The following is a 25,415-nucleotide window of genomic DNA, read 5'->3' as shown; positions in this document are numbered from 1 at the left end:
TAATAAGCCATGTTTCAGACACTGGAGGGGGAGACTTTTATCAACTCAAAAGATTATTCACCAGAGAAAAGTCAATTCCATTGACATTTCATAGCTGAAGGTGAAATATTTCCCCTATCAACCACATACCCCATATCCTACCCATGAGACCTAACTGGGAGGGTATAGTGAATAGGTATTAAATATTCAAAGATAAAGAAAGGATATACTGAAATGAGGAGAAGGAACATGGACAGGCCAAACTGTAAACTACAACACAGGCATGAAGGTCAGAGCCTTACTGCCCAGGTGCTATAAAAAATTCAGCCTCAATCAGAAGAACACACAGAAAACTCCCTGTTCTCCCACTTCATCACCATGTAGATTCCCAGCATCACAATCCTGCATTACAATTAAGAATGGGAAGAATCTGCTCCTCTGAGGAGAAAAAAACAAAACAAAGCAAATGACATATAGCAAACATTACTATGGTCTAATTCTTGCCAGATTTGCATGAATGCCCACAAAACTTAATTCTGAGAACAGGGTGAAAAATGTTTCTATCTCAAAGAAACACAAAATACTAAGATAAATTTTCATTTATCTGAATACACCCATCTCATTTGTAGACTGGTTTTCTGTGTTGCCATACCTCAAATTTAACTCATTTTTTGTATTGAAGGTTTTTAAATTTTATGTTTATTTTACGTTGAAAACTGAACTGAGTATTTTTTCAATTTCTCAACCTATTAATATTCTTTGTTAAATCGCTGTAGCTTGTCCAGTAGATGTGCGCAGGACACACGGGTCTGGAAATGGAGTGCTGTGTGAAACAGAGCCCTTCTTCCTAGAAGAGGAGACCGTGGTACAAAATGCTCTGCAGAGCACATTGAAATCTGCAAACTAAGAGTGAGAAGACGACCATGGATGGATGCATGGACTGTGATAACAGTTTTACGAGCCCCCAATAAGTTGATTTTTAAAAAGAAGAAAAGAAATGTCTAGGGAATAATGATGGGGACATATGTACAAAAGTTCTTGATACAATTGATGTGTGGGTACAAGAATTGTAAGAGCCTCAATAAAATGTTTGTTTTGTTTTTTTAAATAGTGAGGAGACTTAAGAGATGATCACATTCTCATAGAGCATAAGTGAGGTGTACTAGTGAATAAAGAAAACATAAATAACAATTAATTTCAAAATATAATGAAAGTAATACATAAAGCCAGAGGCTTCAGGAAAATCTTCCAATTTTAAAAGACAAAATGAAAATTATTTATGATACCACTAAGTAGTATCATAAAGAGCAAATTGCCATTATCCAAAACGGTTGACTAGGACTAGAATTCAGATTAGGAGCCCCAGGAAGAAACATGTGTTTAATATCTTTTAGGGAGAATCCAGACTGCATCATATTTGAGAATGACGTGTTGTTTTGTATGTGTACCATCCATTTTGACTAAAGGTCACCCTTTATAGAGACTGGAACTGCCCCATAGGGATCTCTAAACGGTAATCTTTTTGGACACAGATTGTCAGTTTAATTGTGCAAGGGACCAGCTGGTGGGTGGTACCTGCTCACCTTTCAAATAGCATCCACGATCTTGAACTTTGTGTCACCAGGGATTGCTACCTCATCACTTACAAATATATAGAGAAATATAGTTTACAAAAACGTTTAATTGACATGTATAATGTTTAACTGTAAGCAAGGGTTTTTCCATCTCAGTCCTATCCTCCACCTAATCTGGGCTAAGAAACAGAAACCTATGTTAACAGTTTCTGAGCTACAAGTCAGAAATAAAGGGAGAACAAATTTTCTGTGACCTTCATAAAGATAATTTCATTATTTTCATTTCTTCTTTTTTAGTACTGTTACACCTGTCTTACATTTATTATCACGCTTATGCAAAATGAACCACATAGTAGATTTCAACAGATGAAAATGATTTTTGTCTATCATACTACTAATTATGAAAGTGTTTATTAAGAGAACATGTGTTCACAATGTATTGAAAAAACAGAGTTGTTGGTTCTAGTTTGAATACAAAAAAGAAATTACCTTTGCCATGTTCACACTCAAAATCCAACATACATTACAAAATATGTAATAAATAGAAAATGTAGACAAGAGTCTTGAATGACTACCGGCTATGTAATAAAATCCCCAGAAAAGGATAGAGGCAATGGTCTTAAACAGAATTTGAAGTTGTCTCACATGTGAATGTCGGTAGGTTGAGAAATACCCAACTCCATATAATCAATAGAAGAGATATATCTGAAACATCTATACGTATGGTAAGAGGGAAAATGAAATAAAAAACTAGGGTTTCTACATAAAAATTTATCAAGAGTGTGCCAGGCCTAAGAATGGCTTGCCATTTTCTCAATCTACAGTGCACACAAAGGACCGCGGAACCTATCGCCTATATTATGCAGAGATATCAAGCCCGAAGAGGAGCCCCACTTAAAATGAGGAGCACAAGAAATAGTCTGTCATCTCTAGAGGAGAATTTTCCAATTAGAACACCCAATGGCAATGCTGAACCTTCCTTGAAATGAACAAGGTTAGTATAATTTCTGCCCATCAACCCCGCCCCCCCACTCTCCTTCCCTCAGGATCATAGTCTTCCAAAAGTTAATTACATTTCTCAGTGAACGATTTGAAACTCAATTATCTTCTTTTAATAGATTAAAAGTTCTTCTCTCTTCCCTGGCATCCTCGGAATGGTATGATTTACCTTTAAAATAGAGAGCCAAGAGGTCATTTCCTCACGGTATTCAGGAAAAAGATTAAGACTTTCTTTTCTATCATTTTCAGCCAGAATTTAATACACATTTTCCTCCTGTCATCATTTAAATCCAAGGAATATATAGAGATAATAGTATATAAGTTTATTAGCTCAAAAAAAGTATATTGGCTTAATTCTGGACAATTACATGTTACTACTGAAAATATTCTCTGAAGTAGATCAATTTAATAATAATAAGTCACCATTCCTGGCAGGTATAGGATACCTACGGGTGGGTCTCATTGAATAATAGCTAATATAATTCCAACATTTCTGAAAAATGCCAAGTAAAAGAATTTAAAAATAATTACTAAACAATCCTGTTTAATAAGTGGTCTACTTACATCACACTATAAACTAATGTTCACTTTGGATGAGGCAAGGTAAATGATCTCTCACAAAAGCTTTCTCTGCAGTTATTATATTAGAAATAATTAATATGAAAATTATAATATATACCTAGGTCCTAGTAAATGGCAAAATATTTCCAAGACAAAGTTTTATAACAAAAATAAGGGAGGGGTGGGCACATTGAACATAAATACTGAATACATATTGTGATGGAATTCTAATAGTGCTGGCTTCAGGGAATAACATACTTTATTAAATGAGACTTTATGGAAAATCAGGGGTCAATTCTTCAGTTATTTAAACTGTTCAGTTATTTAAACTTGAAGACCAAAAACGTGTGGTTGAATATACAAAATCGTTATCAACACAGCTCATTTTAAAGAGCAAAACATGCATCAATGAGATTTCTGTAGTTACATTCTCACTTCAGGATCGTGTGCAATATGCACCTTTTTCCAACTTTGGGTTACATATCTACAAGACTGTGGTCTTCGAGGCCTTCTTCCATCTGCCAGTTCTTTCTGATCCGCAGGAGACAGCAGATGATACTGCATTCCACTCATCACCATCTTAAGGCGCTCAAGGTTGTCTTGAATGAGTGGCTCAGCTGGGACAGTTTTACATAAGAAATGCTGTGCGATGAGAGGAAATCTGAAGTGAGTGAAGACATCCACCATAAAAGGCTGGCGATGAGGCAAATCGTGTCTCAGCCTCCTGATAGCAGCATCATAAACCTGCTCCTCTGCGCTCAAGGTCCTGGTTGAGGAGACTTGTTACTCGCTGAGCATCAAGTTGGAGAAACTCCTCAGTTTTGGAAACGTCAGTGAAATGCTGGTGAATAAAGGCGTCTGCAGTGGCTTTCAACTCAGCACAGTCTAGATGTGCTGCTAGAATGCTTAGACCAAGACAGTTTGAAGCATCCACTTGCTCGTTCAAAAAATCAACACACATGTTCTTCACAGGTTCCATCTGGCACTGATTTGCGGCATCCAACAGAGACTGCACGTTGTTGCTATTCACAGAGATCCTAGCAGCGGAAGCAAATTCCACCAGGTGTTCAATAATGTCAGGTCGGCGTCCTTGAGTTCTACATCAAAGGACTTTGAATCGAGCGTGTCAGTTGTGGACATGACGTTAAAAAATGGGCTGGCCGCAGCCAGGACCACACGATGAACATGGATCTCTCTTTCCTGGACCACGAGAATCACATCACACAAAGTTCTCCATCTTCACATGTCATTCCTGACGGCCATGGATCCCGCCAACAATTTTGCTTCTTCCCATTGGGCAGGTTTCTTCTCGGTCTTTCTCTTGCTTCTGCGTGCCACCCTGAAGGCTGACATCCGCCCAGAGCTCGCCTCGCTTGTGTCCGTGGCTCGCTGGACCTGGTGAGGGCTGAAGGCTGCGGTTGCTTCTGTTGGCGAACGCTCAGGACCGGATGACTGCTGCTGAAATACCAGGCCTGCCTGTGTGGCCCTGGCAGCAGCTCCAGGGCAGCTCCGCTGCGTCCTGGACAGAGCAGGAGCTAGGCGGCAGACGAGCCTGGGTATCTCAAAACAAGACAATTTTTTTTTTGGTAGGGAAGAAAAAAGGCTTCCAAAGAGAAGAAATAAAAATTCCTCTATCCATAAAAAAGATGCTTTTTATGCATAAATGATTCTAAATATATCATAAATACTATAGCTGATAAACAGAAAAATGTTGTTGGCTACATTTCAGCAGACGATATTAACTTGGTACTTCAATCCCTACGCATTCACTGCTTATTACCATCTCCCAAACCATTAACCCTTATACGTAACCTGCTGAGTATCCTTACAACACACTGATAACTAGCTGAAAAGCCACTCATCCTCCAGAACTTTTACTAACACCCTGAGCATCGCCTGATGCCACAACAAAGTTAACATGTGCTTAACAAATCCAATGATCATGCACCCTAATCTAACCTAATGCATGCATTCCAATTATTTGAATCAGTGTCTATCAACCTAATCCTAACCTTATGACCCTAAATCTCAAATTCAGAAACTACCCTGAAAACTCTAATCCTTAAACAGTAACTCTACATCATTATACCTTAACATGTACGTTCCTAATCAACTCAAAACATAATCTGGTAGACATGCACAATTAGGAAACACCAACACATCCTCTGTTTTCAGTTAAATTTTACAAGTGGTTCATGAAATTTGGCAAATTGCAGGGATATATAAATGTTTAGATATGACAAAAACATTATGACCAAGATCTATCACAGGACTCTTGTGGTCCTCAGCTCTACTGTGTCCTGCACTCAAGGAGTCTTCTCTGTTATTAGACATATGCAGGGATGTGTTACCCAATAACCAAGGTGACCAAGAGCTCAATTGTACTTACTCACGAATTTGTAGGTCACTATGTATCCTGGTTTCTCCCTCAAGGATGTAGTGAAACCGTGTTTAATGAAACAAATAAATGACTGGTTATTCTACCTTTGATCCCCTCCATTCCCTCTTTCCCAGGGACCCTCATGTCACTAGAGATGGAGGTGGTATCAAATTAAAAGTACTTATATTGGAACCATGATATCCATTTTTCACAACATTGGACTTTTTCCTCAGACTTAAGAGCTCTGAGGAAGATGTAGTACACCCTTCTAACCCTAAAATATTTGGGTCTGTGACTGCTTGATTTTCCAGTAAACCAACCACTTAACCTCACAAGACATACTTCAAGTAGGAGCTGCAGCTTCACCCCTTAAGTGTAAAGAATTTATTCCCAGGGACATACCGAGGGTCCAGTGCCAGGAACTCCCTCTCAGCACACACTGGGCTCTCCACTCATGGAGAAGTATGTACTCAAAGAGTCACTCGTGATAACAACAGTAGGCCAACCCCATGCTGACTACATCGGTTAAATCCTGACCAGACACCCTGGGCGTGTGGATATCTAAATATACCCTGGAATGAAAGTGAGACCTGGATGTGGACAAATCAGCTACTAAGAAGCCATTAGTGGAGGTTTCAGAGTCAGCGTGTTAGCACAGGCTGAATATCGTTGAGCTCAAAACCAGGGACATCCTCCCTGAACCTGTCTTACATACCTACTAGCTGAGGGTACCTGGTGTGGAAGAGGTCCCCATGCCCAGGGTCCAGGTACTTTTACCTTCCAGGAAGCACAAAACATCCAAGCAAGGATGATCCACTGTCTTTCCACACGGCACAGCCTAATCGGAATTCCAAATCTGCCCCAGTTTCAGCACCTTGAATTATCTGCGTCCAGGCTCACCTGGATCCTGAGCAGGAGCTGGAAATAAAGGAGGGAAGGTGAGAGACTGATTAAAGGGTAATCACCTGTAATTACTTCAGCATCATTATTAAATCGACGTAATTTATACTCCAGGAGCCTTCCTTATTGGAATCTCCATCCTTTGGTGAGTCCAGAAAATCAGGGGTTCTCAACCTTCCTACGGCCACGACCTTTTAATACAGTGTCTCATATTGTGGTGATGCCCAAACATAAAATTATTTTCATTGCTACTTCATAACTATCATTTTGCTACTGTTACGAATCAGGTGAACCCTGTAAAAGGGTCGGTTGACCCCTAAAGGGGTCGCGACCCACAGGTTGAGAACCACTGGTCCAGATAAAGGCAGAATAAATCTGGGGGGAATTGGGTGAAGTTGCTGTGGGAGGTGTTCTTAGGAAACACTTGGCAGCTCTAGGAACACCTTGCACACACACACACACACACACACACACACACATGCACACAGGGGAACACATGAAAATATTAGCAAACAAGAACCTAAAATGTACACAGAGAGAATTCAAAAGCCAAGTGAGGTAAGAGACCATGTATAATATTTAACATACAATGAAGGCTCACCCAAAACCCAGAGCTTAGCATCGTGATCTGCGTGTTTGTTGCATTTATAAAATGTAATACTTGGTGGCACGTTTTTTTCTGTTAATCTCATTTGTCAAACAAGGTTTTTTTCATCAGTAAATGAACTCTTGTCAAACTTCATTGTGCATCGTTCAACCGGAACCACCCCCTTAAATTTTATAAATTCTCTCTCTCTCCTTTCAGTGTGGACTGCTTAAATTTTTCACGTAAGTAATTTTTGAATACTAAGAGGGCACTACACCATCGTCACAGGGCATAATTACCAATGAAAGCAAATTAATTAATTATAAAGATTGTTTAGCTTAATTATGTCTCCTTATTTATGTGTGTGTTATTGGGAGATAAATAGAATGAATGGGATTAACCATGAATGGTAATTTTTTTAATCACCATTATTTGCAAAAATCTGTCCTGGCACACAGACAAGACAGTAAGGCCAACATCAGCTTGAGAAATGATGTCCACTCGCTGGAGAGTATATCGTCAGAGGACCATACTGGGGATACATGGTGTGGAGTGAGCCTGGTCTGACCCCCACCTCCCTCCACAGTGGGGTGAACCAATAAGGGAACAGAACAGGTCAGCAACTGGAGCCAATCCAAGCCACAAACCCCTGAGGAGCCTGAAAGATAGACTTCAGGCTAGGAGGGGAAATTTCCCAAACCCCCCAGGACCAGTGGGGAGAGAGTCATAAAGGTCAGTGGACAGACCTGGGATTATGTATGTTTTTATGTTTGGGTTTTTTTGGGGGGGTGGTTGCTGCAAAAGGAAGCTTTACTGTTTCCATGTGGTCCCCTGCTTGGGGGAGGGGCTCCAGGGCGGTGGCGTTGCATTGCAGCTGACTGGCGCACACGCGCAGACAGGTTCAGGAAGAGGGGCTAGGGCCGGCAGTGGGGAGGCAGAGGGCCCCTGGAAGGTGGCTTGGCGCCACAGGTTCCTAGTCTTTGAGAGTGAGCCTCTCGGGCTGGGCCTTGCCCAGCCCGGTCTGGGGGCTGGCCAGCCTACGGAGGTTGTTCAGGTGGTCACCCATCTTCTTGAGGAGTTTCACCTCCTTGTCTAGAAAGTGGTTCTCCAGAAAGTGACAGAGATGAGGGTCGGTGTGAGTGGACCCCACGGCATGCAGGTCCAGAAGAGTCTGGTTGAGTTTTTTCTCCAGGGCTAGGGCAGCTTCCATGGCATTCAGGGTTCGACCCTACTCATCTTGAGACGGCTTCAGCACATCCTGGAAGAGGGCGCGGCCACCGCGCTGGTTCTGCAGCTTCAAGAGATGCTCGGCCCCCTCGCGCTGCTCCTTCGCCAGCTCGCGGAAGAAGTACCCCACGCCTTCCAAGGCCACATCGTTGAGGTCGAAAAAGAAGCCCAGAGAGAAGTAGGTGTAAGAGGCCTGCAGGTGCAGGTTGACCAGACGGTTGACGTCGGCCTCCATGTCGGCGGAATAATTCTGACGGATCTGAGAGCTCATGATGAGTCAGTTTGGAGGTCACCACACACCAAATAAAAGTGTTCGCTGGTCCCAAGAGGAGGGGCTGGCCGAGAAGAAGGTCCCCAAGTTACTTCCGGAAAGAAACCTGTTGCGTGGCGGAAGGTTGGAGGCAGGGAGTCCCCGGATCTGTTCCGTTCAAACACTGTTGAAACAAGACACAGATCCACGGGACCACGGGGTGAGCTTAGCCTTGGGGGGTTTTTTTTCGCTAGTTTTTTCCCCCCTTTTTAATTCAATCTTTTCTTTTTGTTTTATTTCAGCTTTTGTTGTTTTGCCTACCCATATAGGCATGGGAAGCAACTGGACCAATGGTTCTGGAGGGCCTTGGGGGAAGAGGGGGTCGGGGGAGTGAGTGGTGATCAAACAATTCCATAGGTAGGGGAACAAGTAGGGAATTAAATCAATAATGAGGAGGACTTAGAGATCCTGGGGGTGTTGGAACAATAGCAATTTAGCTGAGAGGCATTACTAAGAGGCAGCAAAGGGGTGAGTGTGATGGTAGGACAGGGGGAATGTAAAATGAAATAGAGAAAAGATCTAGGAAGTAAAGCTATGGATACACGTATAAACATAAGGGTGTACATATATAAATACATTAATTCATAAAATAGAGGTATTGACTTATTTACATAGAATTGTATGGCCATACATTGAGGAAGTGGATGGACTTTGGGCTTCTTCTCCAGCCCTCCCTCAACACGAGAACACTTTGTTCTAACAACATGGCATTTTACTGTATTATTATTTAAGTTCAAGTTAATTGGGTACAAACATAACGATGGTTGAGAGAGAACAATTAATAACATTCTATGAGTCCAGTAATATTCTGATACCAGTGTCAGATAATGCTACTTCAAGAAAACTGTAGACCAATATTGATAATGGAGCTAAATGAAAAAGTTTTTTTAAAAAATATTAGGAACATGTTGTCTGACTCAGTTCCCAAAAAACTTGAACTTAAATAACAATACAATAAAAATGGTATTTATTCATAACTCCCAGAATCTGCACCTTTAAAAGTCTTACGATTAAGCTAGAAGTGTCTCATGAAATTTTATTTATTTTTATTAAATATTTTATTGGGGGCCCTGACATCTCTTATCACAGTTCATATATTCATCCATTCTTTCAAGCAGATTTGCACAGGAATTAATAAGAGTAACAATAGCATTGACTGCACATGCTAATACTCCTGAGAAGTGAGGATGGTGACATGTTGTCTCGTGTACTTTGAATATGTTATCAGGAGAGATCCATCTTGGGAAAATGATATCATGCCTGGTAAAGTAAAAGGGCAATTGAAAAGAGGAAAACCCTTGTGAAGGACTGGATCATTGGCTGTAGCAATGGGCTCAAACATAAAATCCACCCTGAGATGGAGCAGGACTTGGGAGTGTTTCATCTGATTGTACCTAGGTTCTCTGTGAGCTGGAACCTACTTGAGGGCAACTAACAACACACTATCCACTTTGTCCAAGACTCTCCTGTTTCCATCTTCCCCATCAGCTAAATCCTGTCCTTGATCTTACTTACATGACTGGTTAGCCTAGCAGGGGGTTAGTTCAGTTCTGGACATGAAAGTGACCAAAGGCCATTTCCTGGAGGGTCTCTTTTGTGAGTCTGAGTTTGGGTCCACATTTTTCTCCCAATCTCTCCATGACTTTCTAATGGGATTCCTTTTGGAGCACTTGGTAGTGGTGGCTGGGCATATCTCGTTCTGCTGATCAATCACTAATTTTAGGTGAACAACCCAATGGAAGTGGCTTGTACAACGTAGGGAACCTTTTGGACTCTAGTTGCATGCTATTGTGGGTGGATCTACAATGAACGAACAAACCCTTGTTTGTGAAGAGGGTATAAGTTGGGCTGCTAACTTTAAGACTAGCACTTGGAACCACCTATAACACCACAGGAGAACGAATGAGCGTTCTACTCCAGCAAAGATTTTCATTCTTGGAAACTCACCAGGGAAGTTCTCCCCTGTCCTATAGTATCTATGTGAGTCTGCATTGACTCGATGACAATGAGGTTTTTATGGTGGAGGTTGGGGAAAGGGAAATTAATGATTTATCAACAGAAACAGGAAACCTCACATGAAAGCAGGTGTAGTAGCTACATAGTTTCATTTCAACTTGGGAAATAAGTCTAGGGGTAGAGGTTAGCCTGTCAATCAGGTCACAACCTGATGATGCCTCCTGGTGGGCATGACCTTCTCATGTAGATTCTTGGAACTTCCACTCTTTTTCCCTGGAGCTGGGCTCCCTCTCTTTATGCTTCACCTTCATGCTCTTGAGTCACTTGGAGAGCTGGAAGAGCCACACGGAGACCCACGCCAGCACTAAATGCTTCTACCACCATTGGATACACAAGACTTTTCACCCACTGGCCTGTGGTCTTCCTGCACTCGTCATCATTGCATGTGCCGTGTGAATCTGAAGAGGAAATTGTGGACTACTATCAGATATATGGGCTAGTATCGGACTTTTAGAGTTGATCTGGATTGGGATGAAATGTTTTCTTGTTATCTATTAGTCATTGATGTAAATCTCTTTTTTACACATATTTGAATGACCGTGAATTTGTTTCTCTAGTCTACCCAGTATAAAACAGCAAGTATTTCCAGAGAAGTCACCCGTTAGTTGCAAAACCTAGGCTAAGTTTCCCCAGATCTAAGCATAAGGTGGCTCCAGCAGAACTGGGAACATAAATCAGTTTAATTCAGAAAATATTGGCTGATAAGTGACGTTTGTGGATTTCTGATAAAGTCAGGTGACAGTTTTCTGTACAATCTGGGTAACTATCTGACCATATTGGGAAACGTAACCGAGTGTTACAAATCACCTTTCTCTGTTTTCAGCCAGGAACTTTGGAATCTGACTTGAACTTTCATAAAGGAATTCCCAAGTATAACTGGCATGAAAGAAGCACAATCTTTATGGATGCAAGTTAATGGAGAAATAGTTCACTTTGATCTTTCCCAAAAACACTTATTCTGAGTGTCTGGCAGCCAAGAGTTACCTGCAGGAAGTAAATTTAAATTTCAGATCACTCAACTTGGAAAAGTCTTCCCCACTGTCCATAATGACCTCTTGGACCGATAGAAACTTGAATGAGTGATACATTAAATTAGCAGAGTGCATGAATCATAAGCATCGTAGAAGAACATAACTCTCATGTTTAGCTGTCCCCAAGCTTCCCGGTGAAATCAAACAAGAAGATAGTATAAATTCCAGCTCTAAGGACTGGCAAGTTTAACAACCATTCTCCCAGCCACGTTCCTCCATTCCCTTTTCACTGCTCCTGCTTGGGGTTTATTTTTAAATTTTGTTAAACCGACATATAAGTTACCTAGACGTGCATGCCAGTAGGTACTTCTCTTTTCCCCAAAATCAGTCATACACGACAGTGCTTTAGGTCAAAGAATGGCCCATCACTGTAAAGGTTAAGCAAGGACCCTAAGTTCTTGCTTCAGACCCATTAACACCTTGGCAGGATTGGATGGTTGGGTGTTTGGAGTTAGTTAAGAGGATGCACATCCGGGGGATCTGATCACAGGCTTACACCCCCAACGTACATTGTTCTATTTCACCCATGTCACCCATACACGCTCTCTGCTATGGGGGAGAGTACTGGAGCCTCGGCCATTGTTAGCTGAGTCTCAGCCACAGCTGTGGGCCCTCTGGCGCGGACCGCCTCTCCCTGGCTCCTCCCTGAGCCCCGCCCCAGGCATGCCAGGCCCCGCCCACCCTCACCAGGCGCCTGTATTGGTGCAGCAGCAGAAATGGGCGTGGCAAGAGCTGCCTTGAGAGGAGTGAAGGCAGAGACCCTACTCCCCCCTGACCCCGCTAGCTCCTCCCCCTCCGGGTCATGCCCAGAAAGGGCCGGAAGTGGCGGTGTCTTAGCCAGAACTGCCACTCCCAGCAAGGTTGCCGCTGTCCCTTGCTCAGCTTGCGGTGCCAGAGAAGCGCCCACAGCCTGAGAACCCTGTTGCCAGCGCTCGCAGGTGGGCGGCTCTGGGCTCCGGGACATGTATGTGGGCGGAGGCTGTTTTAGTCCACCTGGCTTGGGTGCAAGCGCCCTTTCTCCCCGGGAACCCTGCCAGCACTTCTCTTAGTGAGAGGTGGGCGGGTTTCCCCGAGGCCATCCTATTTCCCCGCTCGGATTGGTTGGGGTTCATGGTGGGCGTCCCTGTGGGGAAAGGGGATCCCGGCTGGGGTTTGGGGCTTTGTAGTTCCACAATTCTCTCTTTGCGGGTTTCCTAATCCCCCTCGTTTCCTTCCACACAGCGGCGCCTCCTCCGGAGACTCCTTGCGCCTCCTCAGCTCAAAGGTGAGTCCCGGCGTCTTGTTCTGCTGACCTCCCTCTGGACCCGACCAGAGTCTGTTCTAGGCGCAAGATCTCTTGCTGGTCCGTGACAGAAACGTCTTCTCTGGCTTTAAAATATTGGTGGCGGCCCTTTCTTCTTACTCCTTGTTTTTATTTCTATCTATGTATTACTAAGGTTTTAAAAATCATTCCCATTTCATTTCCTTTCTATTCTTTATTTTTTCTGTTGGGTTCCGTTTGTGAAGCACAGAAGGAGTGAATGCCTAGAGATGAAATACCATGCAAGAGTCTGCAAGCATGTCTGGGTGGGGTCAGGGTGGGTGGCTGGCGGAGTTGGGGAGGGTGAGGGGACTTGGGGAGTAAGAATGAAGGATTGAGGGGACTGAAGACTAGAACTGAAGGTGACTAAAAAGTCTTTTTAAAGGCGATTTAATCATAGTGGGAAAATAGACAGTGTGAAATCGATTGTGGTAATGATTGTGGAATGCTTAAGATGGCTGAATTATGGAATTGTGGGATATGTGGATTAAGTGCTCCCCAAAAGTGTTAAAAACAAAAGAAAGGATCTCCATCACAAAAGCAATCTAACTAAACTATGCACAGAAGAATAAAAAAACTGAAACAAAGAAGCCAAAAACAAGGTAATGCTAAAGTGTTTAACCTCTATTTGGGGGATGAAACTGGAAGTGACCCTGAAGTGGTCCCTTGGGTTTTGAACGTTGTGAGGTTGAAGGACAATTTATTTGGGGCTGGTGTAGTGAGCATTGGCCCTGGGGCCCTCGGCCAAGGCGCCTCTGCCAGCTGTCCAGGCAGCAGCAGGTACATGGTCGCTAGGATGTCCCAGACTGTGATGGTTGAGCAGTTTTGAATGTGCCAGTTGAGATGGCTGGTAGGCGATGCGCCCAAAGGTGTCTTTGATCAACGAGTGCACAACGCTCATGGCCCTGAACGATATGCTAGAGTCCGAGTGGACCTACTGGAGCCCTTGCTGCTGCACTGGCATTTCTTGGTGTGCTCCCTCTGAGCCTTAGCTGCAGCCTCTTTATGGCCCCTCCCCGGAGCAGGCAGGGGCTTAGCAGGGTCAGGTGGGTTGTTTGACTGGGACGGTACACCTGGTAAAGGTAATGTAGGTGTCCTAAGGCGAGCTGAGGGAGGACAGAAACCTCCCCTGGAGCAGAAATTGTTAAAGCTCACTGGATCTTGATTTTCAGTAGGAATACAGACCATGAAAGCAGGATGTCTAGATCCCTCTGACCTTTTGGGTTTTCAGCAGGAAGTGTTGGAAAAGTTACCACAGGGATAACTGGCTTGTGGTGACCAAGTGTTCATAGTGATGTCATTTTTTAATCCTTCAGTGTCGGGATGATTTGATCTAATCTTCCTTGTAAGATGGGGGTGGAGGGGTGAGGGGCAGGGGTAGAGGAGAGAGGAGGGAGGACAGAGGAGAGGAAGGAGGTGAGAGGGAGAGATTGGAGCTGCCTCCACACTCCCTGATGGCCCCTAGCCTGGAACCGCGGGCTGCCACCTGCCGGACAAGGTGGGTAGGCCAGCCACTGAGTGGGGACTTGTTTTTCTCGACACTATGTAGGTGGTCAACTAGGGGATCCTGTTACGAAAACGGGTTGGAGATGCTCACATTGTGCACTTGTGTGTCAACTTGCCGGTTGGATCCCTGGCCCGCTGTCGGCGCTCTCCCACCCTGGAGTCCCCAGGCTCTCCCTCCTGTTCTCACAAACTTTTAAATAGTTGAGTTGGATTCCATTTTACTTTCGTAGATCTTATCATTGTTTCAAACTGTTTCACACACAAAAATCTATTTTCAATTTCATTATTTTATTTATGTGATTTTAGTGTGTACATAAGTGCATGTGTGTGTACCACACACGTTTTTGTAGTATCCTTTAGGATCACCACTAAGGAGGTTGACCAGTAGTTTTGTTCGGGCAAAATGTATGCTACCTGCCAAGTGCATATATCAATCTCCTAGTACTGCTTCTGCCCGTTTTAGCCCCGCAGGCAGGCTGGCCGGCTCTCTCTGCTCTCTGGAAAACAGCATCAACTCCTCCTCCTCTTGTGTTTTAGAAGGGTATAGGTGGGTTTGAAAGATGGTCCGCATCTTAATATGTAAGGGTTAATGGTTTGGGAGTTGGAGATTAGCAGTTTATCATTAGGGATTTAAGTACCAAGTATTTTTGTGTGTTGAAATGTTGCCTACAACATTTTTACATTTACTAGCTATAGTATTTATGACATATTTGGCAACTTTTTGAAAACATAATAAATCTTTTTGTTGGGGCTCATACAACTCTTATCACAATCCATAAATACATCAATTGAGTAAAGCACCCTTATACATTCGTTGTCTTCGTCATTCTCAAAATTCTCCTTCCACTTGGGTTCCTGGAATCAGCTCATTTTCCTTTTATCTATTCCCTTCCCTCCCCACTCTGCCCTCCGCCATAAACCCTTAATAGTTTATAATTGATTATTTTATCTTATACTTTCCGGCCTCTCCCCTCACCCACCTTCCCATTGCCCATTCCCCAGAGATGTGAGGAAGGTGATCACACAATGATGGTTTTTGTTCTTTGTGTCTGCCACCTGGTCTGTTCAACACCTTGTATTCGCTTAAGCTGCACGCTTCTCTGTGGGCTTTGTTGCTTCCGAGCTTGATGGCCGCTTGTTTGCCTTCAATTGGCAACTTATTTACATGACATCTTCAATTTATGATGATAAGGAATTTTCATTTCTTCTTTTTGGAAGTCATTTTTCTTCTTTTTATTAATTCTTTTTTTCTGATAAATCTAGCTAGTACAATTTTTAATACGAGTGGTGAAAATGGACATCTATGTTTATCCTGATTCTGAGATGGGCTGAACTTTTTTCTCTTACATGTGACATTTGCAATGCTTTTTTTTTCCAAGAATGTATATTAGCATATTGGATTTGACCTATTTCATGTTAGATTTGTAGTTGTTTTTAACATGAAAAGCTTTTTACTTTATTATTCATTCTTTGTCTTATTTAGATAATTGACTTTTTCCCCATCACTAGGCATATTTGAGTGTTTATGTTCTTGTGTTAAATCAATTCTGGGATGAATTAGAACTAATCTTGATACATACTTATTTTAATAAATTGTCTGACTCCGTTTCCTATTTTAAAAATAACTATTTCATTCACATCCATTATCAACACTGGTCTACAGTTTTCTTAAAGTATCATCATCTGACATTGGTATCAGGTTATTTCTTGTCTCATCGAAAGTGTTACTAAGTGCTCTCTAAAAACTATTGTTATGTTGGAACCCAATAAGTTGAACTTAAGCAACAAAACAGTAAAAAAGTGCTTATTAATCTTATGTGAATACTCTAGCTGCCAGAATTTTTAGTTTTCATCTATCTTACAGTTAGGCTGGAAGTTTCTCATGAAATTTTATTTTGATTCAATTGATTATAGACCTTCTAAGCATCCTGAAATCCAGTGAGTCCCTTGCTCTACTGGATCCTCTGAATTTCCAGCTGAACCCTCAGTGTACAGGACTGCATGATTTACAGTTTCCTAGAAAGACAAATAGCTGCTCACCACTTAGTGAGTGTGCTGCCCTTAGACTAGAGCCCATGTTCCTGAAAGTACTCTGCCATCTGGCATGCTGTGAGGCCCTTAGAGAACTGCCTTCAGCTCACCAAAAGAATGGATAATGAGGGGTAGGAATGCCTCAGTAATTTTGTTGTCACCTTGTTTGTTCCAATTTTTTTAACTGAAGAAACCTCTTCCCTTTTTTAATGAGAGAAATAATATCTTTTGTAAACATAACACTAATGTCTTTGTGTTTGTGCTGGGTGTATATTTGTGGTTTCTGAGACTGTTGTCATGTCAGCTGTCATTGAGTCAGTGCCATCTCACTGGGACCCATTGCACAACAGAACAAAACACTGCACTCTCCTGTGCCATCCTCACAATTGAGGATGAACGCATGTTTTTAATAAAGTAATTAATTAATTTATTTTAACTCATTTTATTTGGGGCTTGTATAGCTTGTATTACAATGCATGCATACATCCATTGTGTTAAGCACATTTGTACATATGTTGCTGTCATCATTTTCAAAACATTTTCTTTCTACTTGAGCACTGTATCAGCTCATTTTATTCTTCCCTCATGAAGCCCTGATAATTCATAATTTTTATTGCTTTTTCATGTCTTATACTATCTGATGTCTCCCTTCACCCACTTTTCTGTTGTCCATCCCCCTGAGAAAGGGTTATATGTAGATCATTGTGTTCATTTCACCCCTCAACTACCCCTTACTCTCCTGGTATTGCTACTCAGATTATTGGTCCTGATAGGTTTATCTGCCCTTGATTCCCTGTGTTTTTAGCTCTTTTCGGTACCCGTGTGCATTCTCTGGTCTAGCCAGTTTCATACAGTAGATTTGGGGTCATGATAGTGGGGTTGGGAAGCACTGAAGAACTAGACAAAAGTTGTATGTTTCATAGGTGTTATACTGCACCCTGACTGGCTCGTCTCATCCTTGTGACCCATTCTGATAGGTTGGTTTATTGTGCCAACCTGGCCAATAGAAACATGGTATTAATAATGTTGCAGTTTGATTGGAGGGCAAAGAGATAAATGACTAGGCAAACCCTGCCTCTCTCTCTCTTGCTTTCTTCTCATCAGATCAGGGTGCGCCTGCTAGTTCTCTGCCACAATTTGTGGGCTACATAACTGTTGGACTGCCAACCTGTGGATCATGTCGCTAGAGCTTGAGGTTCCTTTGAGAACTGCTTCACCATGTTGCTAGTGTATGCATCATTTGAGCTTAGGACTGTTGGATCCTATCGTCTAGTTCTCTGTTGATGATCTGCCCTTCTGTTTGCTGCCTGTATCCAGACTGCCTGCATTGCCGTACATAAGACTCACCAGTCTGCTTCCTTGACCTTGGACCCAGTGGCCCTCATGAGTTGAAGGACTTCCAGTATATTAAATGTTTCACGGAAGTGAGTTGAACTGAGCACTCTGTACAGCTGTGCAAACAAATTAGCTGCTATATTTTTTGTGCTTTATATGTCTATTATATATAATATATAATGATTATATATTGTACATGTAATAGATATATATGCACATATCTATATATATTCACAAGTGTCCTGGTTTTGTTTCTATATAACACACCCTTCTGTAAGGGAGTGTCCAATTGCCTACAGATGGGCTTTGGGTCTCATTCCACACTACCCCTCTTTCACATTGATAGGATTTTTTGTTCCGTGTCTCTGATGCCAGATACCTGATCCTATTGACACCTCATGATCACATGGACTTGTGTGGTTCTTCCATGTGGGCTTTGTAGCTTCTCAACTAGATGGCTTTTAGGACCCCAGACGCTGTATCTTTTGATAGCCAGGCAGCATCAACTTTCTGCACCATATTTGCTTCTGCACCATTTTTTCTTAATTGATTGTGTCAGGAAGCTGAGCATCACGGAATGCCAGGTTATTAGAACAAAGTCTTCTTTCATTGAGAGAGTACTGGAGTAGAGGTCCAATGTCTATCTGCTACTTTAATACTTAAAATTTAAATATATGTACATAGATCTATTACCCTTTCTTCATATATATGTGTACATATGTAAATGACTGTATTTAGCACTCTATAAATGCCCTTTGTCTCCTAGTTCTTTCCTCTATTTCCTTTTACTTTGCTCTTGTCCCATTATCATGTTTGGCGCTCATCAGTTTTCAGTAATTCCTCTCATTACATTGCCCTTGATCATGCCCTAGCAGGCATCCTACACTCTCCTCAACATCGATTTTAGGTCACTTGTTGTGCCCTTGACCCCAGGCAAACACCCACTTCCTTCCCCCCACTTCCCTGTTTCCTTTATCCTCCCAGAACCATCAGCCCCATTGTTGTCTCCTCTGGTGTGTTTATCCTGCCTATCTTATCTAGATAGACATGCAGAGACAAAAATAAGCACAGAAACAAGACAGAGCAAAACAACAACAACAAAAGGAAACAACCACTGGAAATAAAGAGAAAAGACTAGGACTCACTCCAGGTTTGTTAGTTGATCATTAGGAGTATTTTACTGTTGGTTGGGTCCGATGTGGTACCATGCCTTGGCCACACAGTCTATTTTTTTGTATTTCCAAGGCACTTCATTGCTTTGCTCCTCTTGCTGCTCTGTTACATACCCTTAGAGTTTTGCCCCAGTGTGGTGGAATCAGATCGAGCACATTTCCCACACTGTGCCACTAGTGTTTCCCTCATAGCGCTATGGGTCATTGAGGGATGCCGTGTCTTGTGATTGGAATAGCCCTATGGTCCTCTCTGTGCATTGGCCAATTTGAGCAGAAATATCATTCTTGGGGTTTGGTGGGTCATGATGTGAGGGTGAACAATTTGTCACAGTCAATTTGTTAATCCATTTGGTAGAGGGATTCATGTTTTTCACTGCCCTTCATCTTTACCAAACAAACTATCCTTTTCAATAAATGATTTTTAAGATATATGTCCAAAGTATGTAATATGAACTCTCACCATCCTTACCTCTAAGTTGCACTCTGACATTACTTCTTCCAAAACAGACTTGTTTGTCCTTTGCATGTCCATGGTATGTGGGATATTCTTGTCCAGAACTACAAGTCTAATACATTCATTCTTCTTCAGCCTTCCTTTGTCCATCTTTCAAATGCACATGAATCAATTGACAATAGCATGCTTTGGTCAGGTGAACCCAGTCCTCGAAGTAATATCTTTTCCTTTCAGTACTCTAAAGAGGCATTGTTCAGCAGATTTATCTGATGCAATGATTGATCTCTTGACTGTTATACTTTCAGTATTCAGGGTTTTTGTTTGTTTGATCTTTTTTCTATAAGCCAACCTTTTTTTTCTGGAAGGCGTTAAAATTTACTCAAGCTTTAGATTAAGAATTTTGATCAAGGAGGGGCTGTCAGAGCCAGCTCAAGAGTCAAACAGTCCTGAAAGAGGGGAAATGATTATTAGCGTAAAAAGGAGAGACTAAAAGTGTTGGGAGGGCAACAGTGAATACTGAAGCCTCGAGTTTGTTTACATACTCCTTTTATCCATGCAGAAACAACCCGGGGTTTATTATCTCATTGTTAAGCAAGCACATTTGATACACATAGCAATTCTATCTTCTGCCAAGCCAGACATCCCTGGGAAAATTAAACAACCTATCTTCCCAGACTTTGCATACTTTCTTGTTCTTGTTCTTTTTTTTTTTTCTTGTTCTTAACAGTATGTTCAAAACGTAAAGTCACAGAAGAAATCAGCAAACACTGACACATAGGTCATGAGACTTCTCAGCCATTTCAAAGCTGAGTCTTAATGGCCTTCAACATCCTCCCTTTTTTTATTTACTGAAGACGTCTTTACTCAAAACGTCTGTCTTAGGTTGTCAAGTCCTGAAATCACCCTTACCCGTCATCAGTCACAGTCTGCAGGAGACTATGACCTGTCTTAGGGTCGGAGACTCAGACTCGATCTTACCCGTCTGACTAACCAGCCTCTGCCTTATACTCCCGTTTGGGGAGGGGGTGAAGTACGCAGGTGTACTTAATGTAACTTTGTTCCTAAGGCCAATAATTCAACCATAACCTTGTGCAGTATCATAGGGAGTATGCATAAGATAAACAATGCACACACTCCCGCTGTGACTAGAGACAAAAGCATGTGAGGTAGGTCTCTGAGATTTCCTAATGAAGGGCAAGAATCTTGAAAATGCTGGAGCCAATCCTCAGCAACCTTGTGGACATCAAAATCAAGAGACTTAGCATCTTTTATGGTTAATATTTCTTGATGGAGTTGTAGTCAATCTAAAGACTCATTAGCATTGTTCCAAGTACCTTGAAGATGATTCTACACTTTAATCCAGCTATACTGACTGTTAGTGTACTATATAGGTGTAACACAGATCCATGTATGTACAGCATGGCACTGTAGACTAGACCTGGCCTTAAGCCCCTGCACCTCGTCTCCTAAACACATGACCATGTCATAAAGAGCATTTACTTTTTGTTCTAACTTCCTGTCTATATCTTCTTGAGTACCCAACACATTAGTCACATCTTTGGATAATTCATTTACACAGTGGGCAGTTTGTATGATTTGTGAAAGTACAATTGCTGCAGTAGTAGCAGTAGCAACTAAATATAGCTAAAATATTTGTTATAAGTGAACCTGCAAAACGCTTAAATCTGGTGAATGCTTTTTCAATCTCTTCTAATACCTGTAACCCTCTTTCTGAATACCAAGGCCCAGTAATATTCACTGGCAGCATAACAAAAGGTTGATACAAAATGGCGATGACAATAACATCAGGGGACCAGGTAATACAATTATACAAATTGCATTTATTACAAGACCTGTTAAACTTAGAATCCTCACAATCTATAGTAATATTCCCTGCCAAAAGTACATAAGGCGAAGATACGCAGGCAGTAACATTTCCCTGTGGTCTGGAGGAAGGGCCCATAAGCTTCATGTCCCCCAAAGCAGCCCCTATTTTCCACCACTGAGTTTGTGGAAAACCGAGTCTGACCAACAAAGTCCTGCAGACAGCCCCTTTTCCCATTTGGCAGTATTTTTTTTGAGTATTGTCCTGGTTGCCAGAACAATCGATGATACATCTCTCTTTTGTGATGTCATACCAGATGGGCTTGTCCTTGAGACACGATCTCTACAATACGGTTTTATTATTCCTTTGAATCTCTATTCTACATGAGGAAAAAGACTGCAGAGTGGTTGAGATAACATTTCCTTCACTTTGTACAGGGAGGGTGTGAGTCATTAACCCACATCTTGATTTCTGGACCTTCCCAGACAGCAGGAAGTAAGAGTGTTGGATCAGAAACTTAACCCTAGTACTGCTTACTGCGCCATGTCCCCAGAAGCACTCTGAGGCAAATTACCATCTGCATGGTTTGCAAACTGCACCAACCATTCAGGCAGCCCCCATGCTCCATCAGCATCCTGCTTAAAAACCCAAACATGCCCTGCTCCCCATATTAATAGCAGGTTGGGGCCATTCCTCCAGGCAAAACAAGCCAATGATATCTCTTTATAGGCTCTTTGAAGTTGGTGGAAGGGACACTAAAAGCAAATCTTTTACAATCATTTCCATCCAAGGGCATGGTATAAAAACAATCTTTTAAATCTAAAATGATCTTATATGTATTGGCTGGAATAGCAGAGGGGGAAGGGAGCCCAGCCTGCAGGGCTCCCATAAGTTCCATAGTATCATTAACCCTCCTTTATTGTTTTTCCTTACAAAGCAGCTGCTATCACAAGCCCCTGAGTAAAGAAAGGTCCAATATCCAAGCATAGTCTGATACAATTGGACAGGTTGCCCTTTTTTTCTAAAAGGTCTCAGCGCTCCCTGGCAGGCAGTATTTGCATTTCCAAAAGCCAATTGTTTCCATTTTGCAGGGGGAAGTACCGCGATGGAAAGTGTATCTAATAAAGATTGAGTAAAAGGGGCAGGTGGACCATATTGGGCACAAGCAACCTTGAGTTCTTTTAGCTGTTTGAAAGGAATAGGAGTAAGCCCTCTCCAATAGTTTGTGTTGTTTTTCCTCAGTTAACATTATTTAGAGAGCTTGAACCCCATTCTCTGGGAAAAGATGATGGAAGATAAGTCATCCCTTTCCTTGATCCATCTCATTTACCTTTAAACTTCTGCATTCACGTTGGCTCTTGGTATCACCCATGTACCTACAACTAGGCATTCTTTGAGTGTAGCATGCATTCTTTTACAAAGGCTTTATCATTGCCATTCGTAAACACAAGAGCTGCAGAGAGGAGAAAATAAACATCCCTCTGGGCCTCCTTCCTAGTTAAGGATGTTTCTGCATTGACTAGTTCACCTCTAGGATTTGCTGTTCATGTCCCTCTGTTTCTTATTGTCCACTTCAAAAAGAAGTTTCACTGATTAGCGTACTCTGCTGTGCATATTACTATGGGCCTATAATGGATTCCCCCTAGCTTAGTAATTTCTTAACACTCAATAAATTATTTTATTCAAGGAGATATGAGCTCATAAAGTTTGATGAAGAGCTCACATGAGTTGGAGTGAACACACGCAAGCAGGAATCTCACATAATGACATATGTATTTTAACAGTCATATTAACATACTCATGCCTACTATGAACAAATAGGCACATATACTAGAACTAACAAATCTTCATACAGTACCCTCAGGTTAATAAATACACATGCATTTACTTAAGAAAAAACCACAAAGACACACTAAAATATACTAGAATTATAATAATAAAATCAATGCAGAACAGACTACAAATTCTGTCACATAGTATAACATCTTAAGGCAAAGAGTAGTTCATGTGTACTAGCACTCACAAAAACACAGACAAAGTGCATACAAGAGTGTACACACACTGAGCTACAAGAATGTGGAGGTGTGTGGAAGAGACATTTTCTCTGCTGGTAGAGGAAATAGGTACTTTATTTAACTAATCCTTCTTAGGCTCCTCTACATTTCTCCCCTGAGGGTCCCTGTTACCTGTGGGCTTGAGTGACCCCTGAGCCCCGCCCTCTCCCTGTATGGGTGTTTGTGTCTGGGTTCCCATAGCTTTTCCCTCTGTGTGTGTGTCTGACTCAAAAATATGTGATCATAACTGCAGCAGTCACAGTACTAATTGACAGAAAATCAGTCCCTGGGCATGTCGCTAGAGAAGGATATTCTGATCACAGTAATATGTGGAGGCCTAGCCACTAACAGAACTTGAAGGGAACCTGTGGGTGCCCTTTACAGAATAGGAAGCGTATAGCCCATGCACAAAGAGATATAGCGCACGAAGCGAGGTGAGGGCTGTGGAGGCATGTTGAGACTAAGCATAAAATGTGTCTTGTCTCCCTGTTCCCACTCTTGTGTCAGTATGCACAACTGCTAAATTCAACAGCCTTTGGAGAAAAAAAACTGACACTCAAATTAGTCTGTGGTGGACAAGGACAGACAGGAGCTGTGAATTAATAAAATGAATGAACTCAGAGAAGAAAGTCTCTGATTGGATGAATGGAGAGAAGTGACTTAATCGAGGATTGGGCTACTGGTGATAATTTCATGTAGTATGTTGTCTGGAAATATATATACACACACACACACACACATACAAAGATAATAAAGTGAGATCCTTTGCACAGCAGGGACTGTTGTCCCGAGGAAGGAGGGAATAAAGGAGGGGTATTGAAAGCACGGGATAAAGTTTTTGATGAAGCCTTTGATTTGAACAGAATTCATCCTAGATGCAGGAATGACCAATTATATGGGAAATTTGAGGCGATTCAAGGGGAAAATGAAACAGAAGCTAAGTTCAAAATCATCCTATCATCAGAGGGAGATTGGGTGAGTGTTTCAGAAAGACGTGAAGAGATGCACCGATTCCCTGAGGGATACTGAGAAGGAGAAGAATCCCCAGACACAACAGGAAGCCAGTAGTGAAGCTCCATTTGGACCTACTCCTGGGTCTGAGTCCTGTGCTCTGCAGATCCTGAGGGGTCCCTGCAGCCTAACCTCTTCCACTAGGGTACATTCATGTCTGGGTTAACTCTGACTTCCCCTCACTGTGTGCGTGAATCTGGGTAGACTGGAGAAACAAATCCATAGACACACGTATATTGTGTATAAGAGATATTTTTATATAAAGGGCAATTGTACATTAAGAAAGCATCTTACTCCAGTCAGGTCCAAGGCCATAAGTCCAGTATTGGCCCATATGTCCGATACCAATGTATAAAGTCCTCTTCAGACTCATGTAATACATGCAATGATACTGAATGCAAGATGATCACAGGCCAGTGGGCAGACAGTCTTTGGATCCTTTGGCATTGTAAGCTTTTCAGCGGTGACGGGTCTCTACATGGCTTCTCCAGCACCCAGGGCTGCATGGGGTAGGTCCATGTGGCTTCTACTCAGGGATGTCTCACAGGGAGTCACCCTTGTCAGTAGGGTGTCTCCCAGGGATTAGAGAGAGTGTCTTCCACCTCCAAGATGGAATATGGGATTTCCCAGAATTCTCAGGAAGGCCATGCCCACACAGAGGCATCATTGGCTATGATCCAAGTGGCAGACTCCAACATTTCCCTCTTTATCCTCTCAAGTCCAACATTTACACCAGATTATATAACTACCATACTGTGCATCTTTTGCACAGAAATACAAAGCTGTGTCCTTGAAGTTCAGGTTGTCCATTTGAAGTTATAGTATGTCCTTACCATTGTCTTTGGAGATGGTGAATTGGCCCTTTGGAGAGTCCTACCAACACTATTAATGTATGAAACCCACTGCCGCCCCTTCTGTGGGACTAAGCAAACCCATTGTATATTATAAATACAGGCAATGAATGCAGAGTCTGCAGGAGAGAGTCTCAGAAAAGCCTCAGGCTGCCTCAAGTCTCCCTCAGATGCCATAGCTCCACTCACACTGGACACCTGCAGACACACAGACATCCTGATCATGAAAATCATAGCAATTTACTGCCTCTCACTCATGCCCCCTCATACACAATTTCTCTCCATCAAAGCACCTTTTGAAATTCCAAAAAGG

At 42.2% G+C, this 25,415-nt stretch overlaps 1 pseudogene; it reads right to left on the bottom strand.

Annotated features, from left to right (window-relative positions):
* Positions 1-7,952: 7,952 nt before the first annotated feature.
* Positions 7,953-8,477, bottom strand: LOC142443174 (ferritin light chain-like; annotated as a pseudogene).
* Between the last annotated feature and the right edge of the window lie 16,938 nt (positions 8,478-25,415).

The sequence above is a fragment of the Tenrec ecaudatus genome, chromosome 3 (assembly GCF_050624435.1).
Source record: "Tenrec ecaudatus isolate mTenEca1 chromosome 3, mTenEca1.hap1, whole genome shotgun sequence".
Classification (NCBI taxonomy): Eukaryota; Metazoa; Chordata; class Mammalia; order Afrosoricida; family Tenrecidae; genus Tenrec; species Tenrec ecaudatus.
This window is presented reverse-complemented; position numbering and strand designations above follow the sequence as displayed.